At 42.3% G+C, this 16,089-nt stretch overlaps 1 protein-coding gene across 3 annotated transcripts in view; it reads right to left on the reverse strand.

The window, feature by feature from the left end:
• Nucleotides 1–15,579, reverse strand: part of MRTFB (myocardin related transcription factor B) — a 188,357-nt gene extending 172,778 nt beyond the window's left edge. For all 3 annotated transcript variants that reach the window (XM_059415289.1, XM_059415288.1, XM_059415285.1), the window contains exons 1-2: nt 15,523–15,579; nt 7,002–7,066 (exon numbers count right to left, since the gene is read on the reverse strand). The gene's annotated coding sequence lies outside the window, so the exon portion shown is untranslated. The remainder of the gene's footprint in view (nt 1–7,001; nt 7,067–15,522) is intronic.
• Nucleotides 15,580–16,089: the final 510 nt, after the last annotated feature.

Consider the following 16,089-nt stretch of genomic DNA (forward strand, 5'->3'; position numbering starts at 1 on the left):
TTTAATTTAATTAAAAAAAACTTCAGAGAGAAGACCACACAAGCAACAAAAGAAAAATAAATTGGATTTAATCAAGATTTAAAATCTTTGGCCTCAAAGAACAACAAGAAAGTGAAAAGACGACCTACAAGATGGGAGGAAAGCTGGACCATTTGTATTTTAATAAGGATATGGGTGTGTGATGTGTGTATCCAGAATATGTAAAAGACCATCTAATTTTTCAAATGGAAAAAGAATTTGAATAGGTATTTCTCTCAAGAAAGATACACGAATGGCCAACAAGCACATGAAAAGATGTTCAGCATCATGAGTCATTAGGGCAATGCAAGTCAGAACCACAGGAAAATACCACTTCCCACTCACTGGGACAGCTCCTATGAAAACCACCACCACCACAACAGAAACCAGCAAGCACTGGGCAGAGTGGGCAGAAACTGGAATCCTTCAATATTGCTGATGAGAACGTAAAATGGGACAGCCACTTTGGAAAAAGCTAAACACAGAGTTACCATAAGACCCAGCAACTCTACTCCCAGGTCCGCATCCAAGACAAGTCTGCCCGAAAACCTGTACCTGAATGGTCACAGCGGATTTTATTCACAACAGCCAAAACATGGAAAACACCCAGATGTCCATCAACGGATGACTATACAAAATACGGCAAATGCAGCCACTAGAATATTACCTAGCCACAGAAAGGAATGAAATTCTGAGGCATGCTAGAGCACAGATGAGCCTCAAAAACATGCAAAGTGGAAGAAGCCAGACACGGAAGGCCACATGCTGTAGGACTCCATTCGTGTGGCACATCCCAACCAAGCAAATTCACAGACACAGAAAGCGGCTTAGTGGTTGCCAGGGGCTGGAAGGAGAGAAGAATGAAGAGAGACTGCTAATGGGGATGGGCACTCTTTCTGCGGGGATCAGAGAGTTCTGGAATTAGGTAGGGAGGTTTGGTGCACAGCTCTGAAGATACTAGAGTCCATTAAACTGTGCGCTTTACACATATGAGCTGAAATTTACAGTACGTGAATTATATCTCAGTAGAGCTATTATTTAAAAAAAAAAGTGCGGGGCACAAATTCCTACAGCGACACCTCTGTGCAGGGGCCTTACCGAATTGCTCTGCCTGCTGCAGGATAACCTGTTGTAAAAGACACACAATCTGTTCAGAGGAGGAGATGATTTATTTTCCTACCACTAAATCCCCACAGCGACTAACCATAAAATCCAATCCAAAGGAAAAAGAGCAAAGAACAAAAGAACACACGATTTGCAATTCGCTGGCAGGTATGAAATGGAATTAACCAAAGACTGAACCCAAAAAAAAAAAAAAGTGTTTAGCAGCACTGCTCGCTTCCCTTTGATTACACAGATTTAAACAAGTCAAAGTCCTTTTTAACTCATGAAAAAATGAAAAACAAGCATTCCCTCCTGTAACAAAATTAACATCCCACAGAAGGTCTGTTTGTACTTGGCCATCATGAACCTTTCATCTCCGAGCATTGCTAAATTAAACAAGCCTATGTTGTATTGAACACCACGAGCCAGACACCCTGGCAGGCTTCTCACTTCATCAGTGGATGCTGAAGAACATTAGAAATAAGAGGGTGGTGAGAAGGACGCTGACGGTAGTCATAAAGTGGCTTGGACTGCACTCTGTGGGACATTTAAGTATCTACAATGATGAAACATGCAACCAACTCTGAGACCCCCTTCTCTGTTGGTGTTCGTAAGAAGAGAGTACAGACTTTGGAGCCAGATAGGAATTCGAGTCCTTGCTTGGGTTTGGTGCTTCTTCTTCTTTTTTTTTTTTTTTTCCTAAAGATTCTATTTATTTATTTGACAGGGATCACAAGTAGGCAGAGAGGCAGGCAGACAGAGAGGAGGAAGTAGGCTCCCCGCGGAGCAGAGAACCCAATGTGGAGCTCTATCCCAGGACCCTGGGACCATGACCCAAGCCGAAGGCAGAGGCTTTAACCCACTGAGCCACCCAGGCGCCCCTTAGGTTTGGTTCTTAACACACTAGCTGAGCGCCCAAGGACAACTTTCCCAAGGCATTTTATGATGCTCTAAAACTGGGTGATTACGTCTATCCTCCGAATGTTATAAGGACAAAATGAGGGAATGCCAACTGCTCAAGATGCAAATCGCCACCGCTCTCAACTCTGCACAACAAATGCCCATTTTAGAGCTGATATCAGAGTGTAAGTAATTGACATCAGCCCTCCTTTTTCTACCCCAAGGACATCTAAACAACCAAAAGGTCCTATGAAGATTTCATATTAAATAAATTACCTCCTCCCATAGAACTGAAAGTAAGAAAGCCATCAATAAAGTCTGTTTTAAATGTATTAAATCAGGGCATGACACAAAGCATTCATTCACCTAAAAGGTATTTAAAAGTACTGAACTGAGACACACCAAGAGAAACACTTACTATCAGAGAGAAATGCCTATTTTTCAGTGCAGTAATTGGTAACCTTTCTGTAAAGATTGATGCAATCTGATTATAATTCCCAAGTGTCAGTAATCAGTTCTTAAGGTAAAAGAAAAAGGAAGTGGGATGGTTTCAAGCACTCCAGAAAAGATGTAGGAGGATATCCTTTCCCAGTGACAGCAATTAATGTTTGAGTGACAGCTGCTAGAACATTCATACTGAAAAACTTTGTCACATTAGAATAGACTGAAATCTACTTAAAACAAAACTTACTAGGTTTAACATACACAAACACAACCCTCACCATGACCCGGGTCTCCTCTCCGAACAAACCAAACGGGCACGAAGGCCAAGGTTGCATGGAACCCCCATATTTATGATCACACTGTATGATGTGAGTAGCCATACTCCCATGCTGGAAGTCTATTTATTTTATTTTTTTTTAAAGATTTTATTTATTTATTTGACAGAGAGAGATCACAAGTAGATGGAGAGAGAGGCAGGCAGAGAGAGAGAGAGAGGGGGAAGCAGGCTCCCTGCCGAGCAGAGAGCCCGATGCAGGACTCGATCCCAGGACCCTGAGATCATGACCTGAGCCGAAGGCAGCCGCTTAACCCACTGAGCCACCCAGGCACCCTGGAAGTCTATTTAAAGAGGGCATCTGGACACTGCAGTAACAGACAACAGATTTCTCCCTCTGCCCAGCTCCAGACAAATTTCTGGAGCAAAGCTTCCAGGGTCAGCAAGCAAGGAAATTTCTCTAGGAGGATGCAGCAGTCAGAGACTGGAGGTTTCCCTAGGGCGTTTCTTTACGCCCTATGCTCACTTTGGAACTTGAGCCCCAAGGCTACTGCTCTCCACCCCTCTTCACCTCACAGAGGTAATAATAATACCTTTGTGAGAGACCAACTCAGGTATGCACACTGCAGAAGTCAGCCTGGGGTGCTTCCTGGGCATCTCGGCTCTCTACACGCACTTAAAAATGTCTTTCCATTCCCCTGCAGTTCCATACTCTCACCCTGATCATGAAACCATTTCATCTGCATATTCTACCACCACACATTCTGGATATGAAGACAGAGCTTCTCCTCTTTCCAACTTCCCAATCAAATAACCACTTATACTGCCAGTCTAAACTTTAAGCTTTATGCCTAAAATAGGAAGAAATCATTACAAATGCACAAAATCCAACCCATACATAAGAATGTCTTAAAATCTGTTTAAATAACAATTCTTACAACAATTTTTACAAATGCTGCAGTTAAAAGGAGAAATAAAGGATAAAGTCTTAATTTTAATTAAGACTTTGGTTTAACTACTACTAGTAATTCCTTACTTTTCAAGAGTATTTTTAGAATTAGGGTTTCAAAGCATGCGATTAAAGAAATTAACTCATCAGTGAAATGAAAGCTACCATATAAGCAAATTCCTATATTACCACAGAAAAGTGTTTCAAGAACCCAGAACTTTGGTTATTCTAGAAAACAAATACAAGGTTATACCATTACCCACAGAATATCCAAGGGAAAAGTCCAGGAATCTCGTTAATTTAGAGCCCACTAATGAAGACTCAATAATTTCCTTTTAGGTCTGCCTAGATTTAACTTTGGACTATTTATTTAGTAAGGCGTTGCTATGGAAATTAAAGTACAAATGAAAATTGCTAGGGGATTATTTAATCAATTTAAAAAAATTTTTATGCAAATAACGGCTGCTAAAACACTAATTAAAACTAGCTCATGCATTCTTTAGAATCCCATATTCCAGTGGAAACGAAACGTATGAAACAAAAGCCTACAACATTGCTTAAATCTATCAAGCGCTTGTTCCATGCGCTCTGTTTATTTTGGCTGTGAAAAACTGGTTTAGGAGTCAGAAAAGCTTAAAAGGCAGGATACTGGACAAAGATTTATACATTCTTCTCAAAGGCTGGCAATCTATTTCTCTACTTCTATTTTTAATAAATGCTGAACCACACAATTAAAATATAACTCAATTTCACTCCATTATAATTTAAAATTTGGGGTATGTACTTTATTCTTGTCTTCAAATAACAGAACTGAAAAACAGTCCCAGGTCTCTAATACCAAATATCCTAGGACTCCTGAATTAAGATGTAGTATCTTACCGAGATACTTACTTTGCCCTTAATAGCAACAATAAAAAACAAAGCAGATTTAAATCACTGTAGTACATGCGATTCTGAAAATAAGTGAGATATAGTCTAAATCAATAATCCAAATAAAATATTACCGTAGCAAGTGTCACTCCAATTATGTATGTCTAGATTTAGGTGCATTTAAGAGTCATGGGTACTAGTTTTCTTCTCTAACAAATTAAATTTCTTAATTAAAATTTAAGGCACGTCTCACTTACCTCTTAGTTCTAACTTAGCAATACCAATATATACCAATCACTAATTCCTTCCAAAACAACTTGAAAGTCTGCCATGTACATGCCAGGTGTGATGCTAGTTGCGGAACGGATTGATAAAACGTACTTGGTCCCATCCTCAACACACTGTTAATGTTCACTTGAAATGAAAAGAACAGCACCCACACGAAACACACTCTGTATTCTAAGAGGATGCATTTTATACATAGGATAAAATGATAAAGTTTAGTTGGCTTTTTATTGAGTCAAAGAACAAACACCAGGACAATGACACAGTTGGTGTCTGTTTCGTGGGAGACCTTAAGTAACTCTGATTTGATTGAAATAAAATCTAAAACAAACATAAAATTAGAGTCCACATTCATATCAGAAACTGGTAGAACACTCTGGGGACAGATGGTACTCAACATCAGTAATCACAGGTTTACATTTAAATACATATTCACGTAACTGACAAATTCAGTAAGAATTTTACTGTCGGGGCGCCTGGGCGGCTCAGTGGGTTAAAGCCTCTGCCTTCGGCTCAGGTCCTGATCCCAGGGTCCTGGGATCGAGACCCACATCAGGCTCTCTGCTTAGCGGGAAGCCTGCATCCTCCTCTCTCTCTCTGCCTGTCTCTCTGCCTACTTGTGATCTCTGTCTGTCAAATAAATAAATAAAATCTTAAAAAAAAAAAAAAGTATTTCACTGTCATCCAAATTTGTGAATTCCATTCTCTATGCTATTTGGCAGTTGGGATCCATGCTCGAAAGATGTTAACAAGTTAATTTTTTAAAACATCTTCAAGCTCCACCATAAATGAATAAAAAACAAGAGTACTGCTCCCCACAGAGGAAAACCTTTGGTATCCAAAACAATTAGATCGTTGCCAATAATTTAAAAGTATTTATAATGAGGTAATCTGGGCAACAGAACTAAAAACAAAGGACTCAACATATTTCAACATTTTCATCATATTGAAGTCCAAGAGAGTGTCTCACTTATACATGAGAATCACACGTTATGTTCTCAATCAGAAAATTCTTCATGTAAGTAAGAATACCAAATGAAAGGGGTCTTTGAAAACATAAAAGGCTTATTTCAGCCAAAAGCCTTGTTATCTCAAAGATACCATTTTTTTTCTCCGATTGGATGGGCAAAGATTAAAGATTAACAAAACTTCATGGGGCAGGGGTATGGAACACAGGACTCTCATCAATTTGGGGGGAGGTGGTGGTGAGAAACTGGTAGTCTTTACAGAGTGCAATTTAAACATATGTATCCACATTTAAAATGTACATCATCTTTGACTCTGCAGTCATACTTCTAGGAAAATAAACGAACAAGTATACAATGGTGTGAGTCCAGGTTTAATCAACATGCCATTATCCACTAGAAATAATCCACATGGTCATCAAAGGAATGATTAAATAAACCATGGTGCCTCCAAACCATGAAATATACAAGAGTCAGTAAAATCATATGTTGTTACACAGTCCTTTTACAATGCACATGTAGAGATATACAAAATACACTGTTGCATTAAAAGACTATCATATGTAGTGTAAACCAACTATTTAATGATTTGTATATGAATACTTCTATATCCATAGATACATTTCTCAAAGTATGTTCACCAAAATATAAATGGCAGTCATTTCTGGGTGAGAGGAGTTAGGCGCTTACTGGTATCATCATGTTGTTTTATACTGATGCAAGACCTTTCTGTGACAGTAAGAAAATACAACGTATCTCATTTAAGGAAAGAAGTGTTGTCATCTCACCAAAAAGGCCTTCAAATCCTTTCAGTTCCCTGTTTTTAAAAACAACATTTTCACCAAATGTTGTAAGTATATATAACCACCAAGAAGCTCATGGCTTTCCACCTGCTGGGATCCCCTTCTCAATACCAAACTTTAAGACAATGAAGTCCTGGGAATTTAAAGATTAGATTCAAAAAAGTAAAGCCAAATAACCTTGTTCAAAAAAAACCCATGTTCCTGGCATCCATCTTAAGAACCCCAGGTTCCGTGAACTTAATATACTCCTAGAACAATCTCCCTCTTACATCTGAAGAAGGCAGGTTGTGGAGAAGAATTTTCACAGCAGTGAGAGGTGGGGAGAGGGTTCTCAAAATAAATAAATAAATAAATAAATAAATAAATAAATAAAATCATAAAAAACTTACCTCAGTAAAAATATTTAATTATCTTCCTGTCTTACATTCTCTTTCTTAGCACCTTTACTGTGAACCTGAGGGGGGAAAAAAATAAAAATTACTTTTTACTGAATACCTACTATAGCCTGGCGGGGATGGTCAGAGATAGCCTCCTGGAGAGCGTGAAGTTCAAGATAAACTGGAAAGAACAAAACAGAAGCTACTAAAAAAGGGATGGCTGGGAAGGAAACGGGGAAGTTCCAGGCGTAATCAAATAACGTTTCCTAAATTGTTCAAGAACCTGTAGGTGCCCCATTCAACAAAAATGAATGTTAGTTTTTATTCTTATTAATATATGCTTTTACGTTAAGAAGTCTGTTTGCCTCTCACCACCACCATCATTGTTATTATTGTTATTACTGAGAAATGACATAATCCTTGTCCTCTAGGGGTTTACAGTAGACTGGCTAAGAGTTACCCAGATATATAATATATGGCTAAAGATCAAAGTCAATTATTCGTTCAGTTATTTAACAAATACCCGAGTAGCTATCTTTTGCCAGGTCTTTTGCTGGGCACTTTTTAAAAAAGATTTTATTTATTTATTTGAGAAGGAGAGAGTGAGCGAGAGAGCACAGCAGGGGCGCAGCAGAGGGAGAGGGAGAAGCAGGGTCCCCGCTGAGCAAGGAGCCCAATGAGGGGAAGGACCCTGAGATCATGACCTGAGCCAAAGGCAGATGCCTAACTGAGCCACCCAGGCTCCCGTCCCGGGCATTTCTGATGGGCGGACAGATACGGTTTCTCTCCTCAGTTTCCAGTCTATCAAGACCCACGCTACAGGGCACACAAGCTGCACAAGGAGACAGATACTGCTCCTCCATGGTGTGGGGCAGTATGCATCCGAACCTGTGGAATGAGGCAGCAGAACATTCTGGTGGAAGGCACGGCATTACAGGAAACACAGGGCCTTAAGGGAATGCTAAGCAGCCTTGTTGTCAGGGTGCATCTGACTGAGCAATGAGTAGCTAAGCCAGGAAGCAGGAGGGGCCTCAAATGCCCCCCCGAGTCTGCTCCCTGATCTCAAGCACATTGATTACCTTGCTCAAATGGAATCCCAGCTTACTTTTAACTTCAATCTAATACCTTACTGTTTTCTCCATGGTTTCTTCTTTTCTCTTTCAAAGGTGATGGGGGGGGAAGAGTAGAAAAAGGAAAAAAAAAAAAAAAAAGCCCAGGAACCTCAACCTGCATGGGCGCTGGTGGCAGAAGCAGCACTAAGTGATGAGTTTCACATGTTCTTCTTTAATTCCTCCAATGTTCTGATATGGACAGAATTGTTCCTTTCACAGGGGAGGGAAATGAGGCACAGAGAAGTCAAACGGGATCTCTGAAGACCACAGAGCTAATAAACGCAGACCCAGATTTAAACTGCAGGTCTGACTCCCAAAGCTTTCTTTCTCTTAGGCAAAAATGCATAAGGGATTTGGCAGAATTTAAAGTCGGTTGAAAACTACTTATAACTTCAGGGTCTGTCAATTTCTGTGCTTACCCAGAAAAACAGCCTTCATGCACACAATCAAAACCACTTAGGGACGACAAAGAGAAGACCTCACAAAAGCAACAAAAAAGATAAACTATGTACAAAAAATTTAACAAAAAATTGGCAAAACCTATGTAAGACAAACTTTGAAATGTTCCAAAAGGACTCAAGAGTAGAATCAAACCAATGAAAAAAATACACAATGTTCTTGGATAGGAAAATATCAGAAAGACATCAACGATCTGTAAAATTAGCTTATAATTTTAACATGATCTCAATTTTTTAAGTGTCTCTTTTCTGGAACTAGACAAAATGATTATAAGTTCACATGGAAAAATAAACAAGGAAAAGTTGCCAGGAAAATGAAGGGCAGCGGGGGAAAGTCAAGTATTTTGTAAAACCAATACTGCGTACTGGCGTACGACTAGAAAGACTAATGGAATAGAATAGGAAGTCCAGAGATATGCCCCAATATACCTGGAAGTTCCGAAAACAATCAAGGCGTATTGCATTCTGAAACAAATGGTAACGATAACTGGCAGCTACACAGAAAAGTGCAATCTATATGCTATCCTTGAACACCAGAATAAATCTCAAATATACCAAAGATTTAAATGTAAAAATGAAACCACAAAAGTACTGAAGGAGAACTTGAACAAATTTCAAATTCTTGGAGGCCTTTCTGTGACTCAAAATCCAGACACATAAATTAACTATCTAAAATCTAAAGAAAAATCTTTTAAGCTTTCTCTGTACCAAAATACAAGAAAGTAAATTTAAAAACAAATAGCAAACTGAGGGAAATTGCAACTCACATCCTAAAGGATTAATTGCTCCAATTTATACATTCCTAGCAATTGATAAGAGAAATGCAATCCAAGTGAAAAATTACAAAGGGTATGGACAGAGAGTTCATAGAAACACGGATCACCTATAAGCGTATGAAAAGATGCTCAGCCTCCTTCATATCAAACTAATGCATATTAAAACTACACTGTTACCATTTTTCACTATCAGAATAATACAAATCTAAAGGTTGGAAAACACTGTTGGAGAGGTTATAGAGAAACAGGTACCCTGATGCATTACTTGCAGGAGTTCCAAATGACATAACCCTGAAGAAAGGCAGAATTTAACAAAATTATAAATGCATTGCTCAATGACCCAGCGATCCCACTTGTGAAAAGATATCCCACAGATACACCTCATATTTATGAAATGAGATCTGTACAGGTATATCTACCAGGACACTGTCTGTGACTGTTAAGAGATTGGAAAAAATTCAAATGTGCATCAATGGGGGTTAGTTCAATAAACTAGGGCATGGGCATACAGCAGAATATTCTGAAGCTGTTAACTAGTGTTTCCTATAAACTAATATGGAAATATCCCAAAGGAATATTAACTAACCAAAAAGCAAGGGACAGAATAATTTATATCGTGTGCTATATTTTTACACAAAGAAGGAAGTATATATACTCTACAGGTATCAGCTTGTGTCTACACAAAGGAACATCTATAAGGAAACAAACAGGGTGCCTGGGTGGCTCAGTAGGTCAAGCATCTGCCTTTGGCTCAGGTCATGATCCCAGAGTCCTGGGACTGACTCCGTACTCGGCTCCCTGCTCAGCCTGCTTCTCCCTTTCCCTCTCCCTGGGCTTGTGTTCCCTCTCATGCTCTATCAAATAAATAAATAAAATCTTAAAAAAAAAAAAAAAAGAAACAAATAAAAGAGGATATTTATGAGGAAAGGGGATAGGTTAGACTAAACAGAGTTGGAAATTAGACTCTTCAAAATAAGCTGTTTTAATTTTTCAACATGAATATTTTACCTACACAAAAACAACTTTAAAGTGTTGTAAGTGTAACTCACAGAAATAGAACTACTCGTAAGCCAGAGTCAAAATCCAAGGAGCATTAAAAGACAATTTGCTCTGAAATTAGATATTGACAAACAATTTATTTTTTTACAGATTTATTTATTTATTTGAGAGAGAGCGCACACATATGTGAGCAGTGGGGAGGGACAGAAAGAATCAGGAAGCGGACTCACGGATGAGTCTGTAGCGGGGCCATCACTCAACATGATAAAAGACTATGGAATCTTTTTCTTCAACCAATCTTAAGCCTATGACTGTAATAATCTATAAAAAGAGTTATTTAAAGGGGCAAGGAATTACAAGAGAGAACAGGAAGGGGCCCCTAGGCCAGAAGCAGCAGCATCACCTGAGAACCTGGTGAAAACGCTAATTCTCAGGCCCCAGCCCAGACTTACTGAACCAGAAACTCTGGTTGGAGGGAGCAATCCCTGCAATGCACACTCAAATCTGAGAGCAACTGAACCAGTCCAGGGCTTCCCACATGTTCCTGCGCGTCACCTGCAACAGGGCTCTGTGAGAATGGAGATCCTAGTTCAGTGGGTCTGGGCTGGGCCCCGGAGTCTGCATTTCAAACAACCCTCAGGAGGCTGCCGATGTAGCCGCTAGCTTGGGGAGCCACACTTGGAGAAGAAAACCTGAAGTCCACCTGGCGGGAGAAGGTATGCAAACCGTTTTCACGTGGCTGACTTTCCTGCAGAAAGTGCCCTCAATATCAGATGGAAAAAGTCCTTGCACAGGTTTTCTGGCTAAGAGATACCACTCAACCTCCAAAATGAAAGCTGTACTTGGGGCACTGGGTGGCTCAGTCAGCGAAGGCTCCGACTCCGGATTTCGGCTCCGGTCATGATCTCAGGGTGCTGCGATCAAACCCCCTGCTGGTTTCCCTTTTGGCATGGGGTCAGCTTGAGATTCTCTCTCTCCCTCTTCCTCGGCCCGTCCCCCGCATTGTGCATGCGCTCCCTTCTCTCTCAAATAAATCTTAAAAAAAAAAAAAAAAAAAAAAAAGGCTGTACTGAACATGTAGTAAATAAATTTTGAGTTAAAGATTTTAACTAATCTCTACACTCAATGTGGGGCTCAAACTCACGACCCCAAGGTCAAGAGTCACACATTCTATGGACTGAGCCAGGCAGGAGGCCTCAAAAATATTTCTTATTAAGACAACAGAAACAGCTACAAATTGTTGAAGTTCAATTTAAGGATGTCCCATATGAGAAAACTTTCAATTATGAGTGGACTTATGAGCATTTCGAATGAAAAAAAAACCAACCCCCCCAAAAAACCCATATTCTTATATCTGTTGGGTTATACTGTCTGATGAACTTTACCTCATATCCATTAGCTATACCACCTGCTCTCCATGAAAAAACACCAGTTTCTTTCTAAAAAACTGTTCTTATATACAAACACTGATGTTTCATTGGCTTTACATGTTGGTGGAGGGGGTGGTGGGGCTACGTTTTCTTATAGGAATCTTTCAAGTCAAGAATTCTAGCCTAGGTGGAAGTACCTAGAAATGTCGTGTACCTTTATTTCGCAGGTCACACTTTGGATAAATGTTTTCGTGTTAAACATTAATCAGTGTGCGGAAATTCCTACATATCCCCTTTTTCACTGAATGTAAGACACCGTCAATTCTCGGACACACGAATTATTTCATGTACTGCTAAGAAAAGTTGCCGATTATCAGATGACATGCCAATTTTAAGATAGCATTCCATTTTAGATATGCATCTTTAAAATAATGAAATAGCTTAATTATAAAGCTCAAAGATATGTACACAATAAGTTACTCCTTTTCATCTAAAAAGGCATGGATTTTGGCCCATTTAACAATGTATCCCCATACCTGGCAACTGGAAGTCTCAGTATCTCTGCAATTCATATTATTTGTTTTGCTTTGGTACAAATTATATATATTTTTCAAGTAGTGACTTTTTTAAAAAGTAGTGAAGAAAAAAAAAGGAGTGACCTCTTTTTACCCTGCAACATGATACTACTTGTTCAAAGTAATAAAAGTTAATTACTTGCAGTCTGGATAATTTTCCAATCCGAAAGTATTTAATGTATCTAACTCCAGTCAAATTTATATACCTTACAGTTCTATTTTGACAAGAGTCTTTACTTGTTTGTTTCCACAGCACCTTTCAAAAGTAACAAGCAATGAACAATAAACACTTCATAGCATCCTATCCATTCAACAAAAAAATAAATTTGCTTTGCAGATTTAACAAGAGTTGAAGGAATGTACAATGTTACACTACAGCCATATATTAGTCTGAGTAGAACTTTTTGACTCAGCATTTTCCTCCTGGTGGCAAGATAAACAGTTTTAAAGGAAAAGACAATTTCTAATATGCCACACTAGGAGGACTGAGGACCTATGTGATTATAGGACATTTTATTTTCACCTTCGAACACTTCGTATTCTCTAATATGGATACTCGCAAGAAAAAAAAGGCTATTTAATAAATAGTTACACTAATTTATATCTTACTTTAATTCAGACCTTTTTATTCTATATATTCTATACATTATCACTGTCCCATCCGAAGTCCATTCCAACCTTCTATTCACTCAGGTGTTGAACTGTCAGCATTTCTTTCTTTTTTTTTTTTTTATATTTTATTTATTTATTTGAGTGAGAGAGACAGTGAGTATGAGCGAGGAGAAGGTCAGAGAGAGAAGCAGACTCCCTGCAGAGTCGGGAGTCCAACGCGGGACCGGATCCCGGGACTCCAGGATCATGACCTGAGCCGAAGGCAGTCACTCAGCAAACTGAGCCACCCAGGCGCCCGAGCCGTCAGCATTTCTAACAAGAATCTCAATGAAGCAAATTTTTCAAAGGGACATAGGTACTAACTTTATCTCCCATCTGAGATTCTAGAATAACCAATGAGACTGTCATGAACCAAGAGCCTACCTTTCTGGCATGTCAGTTACCTCAGAAAGAACAGGGAAAAATTTTTTTCCAACAAAAATTGTTTGGGGGCGTCTGGGTGGCTCAGTGGGTTAAAGCCTCTGCCTTCAGCTCAGGTCATGATCCCAGGGTCCTGGGATCGAGCCCCACATCGGGCTCTCTGCTCAGCAGGGAGCCTGCTTCCTCCTCTCTCTCTGCCTGCCTCTCTGCCTACTTGTGATCTCTGTCTGCCAAATAAATAAATAAAATCTTTAAAAAAAAAAAATTGTTTGTCAGTTAGATTCTGCCCCCTTTCCTCATACTGGGGTAGAGAGTGGATTGCTGTTTAGAGTAAATCTTGGGGGCCTGGTACTGTCCTCTAAGAGAGATGCTTAGATGTAAAAGTAACTGGGGGACAAGACTGTCATTTAGTGTTTGGAGACCAAGATGCTGGATTTCACACAATGCATGGAACAGACCCACATAATGAAAATCCATGCTGGTTCTGAGAATCTTTAAAGAAGTCTACCCAGATTAATCACCATAAACTGGCATCACTTTAGAACATAACACTGAGAAGTTTTTATAAGCAATTATGGGGGAACCCCAGTAATTTAGGAGAAGGCAGCTAAAGTGAGACAAGTTGAGATACTGTAGGTCTGAAACTAGTGGCTCTTTCCCCACTTCACACACTGTTAACTCAACATCGTTAATACCGAGCATATCTGAACTAATGAGACATTGACCCTGAATCCAAACATTTTCATCTTTTATTCGTTATCAGTGATCAGTGGTAGGAATCCAGTATTGTGGCTCAAGGGAGCAGCACCTCCAAGTTTGTGACACAAAGGTGCCATACAATGTGGACGGAAAATATGGAAAATCCCCTCCATAGAGGCCTCCATAATATACTACTATTATTTAGGTGTTGACTGACTCTGTAATTTACCTTGGCATGCATCCTTACTTCCATCTAAGCTGTTCCTCTATTCTCATAAATAGGTTATCCCAACACTTGGGTTCCCCCTCTGCTCCCCTCCCCCTCCATGCCAGGGTCCATCTCTATCTTTGCTCTTTCCTTTTCTTGTTTGAAAATGCTGATAGTTTCACTGCTCATCAGTCTAAACACCTTTCATGAGAAACAGGTGGAAGCACCCAGTCCGGCGCTAGATGTAAATGATGGGGCAATTTCTGTCATACGTTTTTCCTGTATTCCTCCCTTACGTGTCAACTGGAGCATCGTACTGATTCTCAATCGCGTGTGTACATGGGTTCCGTTGTTGATGAATTTCAGTAAGGTGGGCTTTACAAAAGTTTGCTGCCAAGGGGGAGGGGCCTTGGTTCTGACAAGGCTGAGCACCACCGCTTCCAAAGAGTGGCATCACGTGCTTAACCAAAATCAAACTTCAAAGTTTCCTCTGCTTAAGGCAAGCCCTGGGCTCCAATATCTCACTTGTATTCAGCCTGACATCCCATCCCTGGCGCACACCGGCAGCTCTAAGGCCATTTCTGGTCTTAAGCGGAGCCCCAACGAGAGTTCCTGTCCATTTGGGGGGTCAGGAACCCTTCTGGGAATACGACAAAAGTCGAAGACCCTCCCCTAAGAAACTCACACAGCATGCTGCACCCAGTCCCAGGGGGGCTCCCACACAGCTTCTGCAGCCCAACTGGGACCCTAGGACTGGAATTTGAGCCCGAAAACCCTGCGGGTGGGGGTGGGGAGAAGGATGCGAGGCAAGGACCGGGCGTGGGCGCCTGGGTTTGAACCCCCCACCCCAGCGCTTCCCCGCAGTGTGACTCTGGGCTGGGCGCCTCACGTCTCGGTGCAGCCCAGGAGCGGCGCAAGTTAAGTGCCCGGCAGACTGCAAAGACTCGGTAAACCGTGTTGCCGCGACCAGCGGCACCGCGTCCTGGAGTCAACCCCGCCGCCCACGGGAACCGAGGCGGGCCCCCGGGGTCGCACCCGAGCGCGGGGCCCGGCCGCGAAGGGGACCGGACCGGCCCGGCCGGCCCCGCGGCCCCGGCCCAGCCGCCCCGCCCCGCCTCGCCCGCGCGGGTCCCGGGACAGCGCGGACAGGGCGGGCGGCTCCGCTGCGGTCGCCGGGCACACCGGGGCCGGCGCCCCAGGACGCGGACCGCTCGCCGGGCCTGCTCCCCCGCCCGACCCTGCGTCTCCGTCGCCCTCACCCACTCCTCAGCCCCCAACGGCCACCACCGCCGCCCGCAGCTCACCTCCCCGGCCACCGCCGCCGCCGCTGCCGCTGCCGCCGCCGCCGCCGCCGCCGCCGCGCGCGCGATCTCGCGAGACTTCGCTCCCGTCGGCGCTCCCCCGCCCTCCCCCGGGCGCAGGGCCGCAAGCGCGGACCCCGGCATGGAGCCGGCACGGCCCGTTCCCCAGCAGCCGCGCCCCGCCGCGGGGTCAGGCCAAGCGGTGCTCGCGACCCGGCGTCCGGGCTCCTGCAGCCATTCCGCCCACGTCCGTGACCACGAAGGGTTAAAAGCCAGGTGCGCGACTCCCGACTCCCCTCACCTGGCCGGCCGGGTGCGCATGCGCCTGCCCGGGGCCCCGGACCTGCCAGCCTTTGCAGAGGCTCGGACCGCACTGACAGCAGTAATCCTAGCAGCAGGTCTGGGAGTGCTTACTGGGCGCAGAGTACTGTTGCAACTCCCCTCACAACAGCCCCGCGAAGTGGGTACTACCATCCTCCCCACTCCAGCGAGGAGAAAACGGAGGCTTGGCTCGATTAAGTAAATAGCCCCAGGTCACACTGCTAGGAACTGGCGTCTGGGGTTGTCTGC

The sequence above is a fragment of the Mustela nigripes genome, chromosome 11 (assembly GCF_022355385.1).
Source record: "Mustela nigripes isolate SB6536 chromosome 11, MUSNIG.SB6536, whole genome shotgun sequence".
Classification (NCBI taxonomy): Eukaryota; Metazoa; Chordata; class Mammalia; order Carnivora; family Mustelidae; genus Mustela; species Mustela nigripes.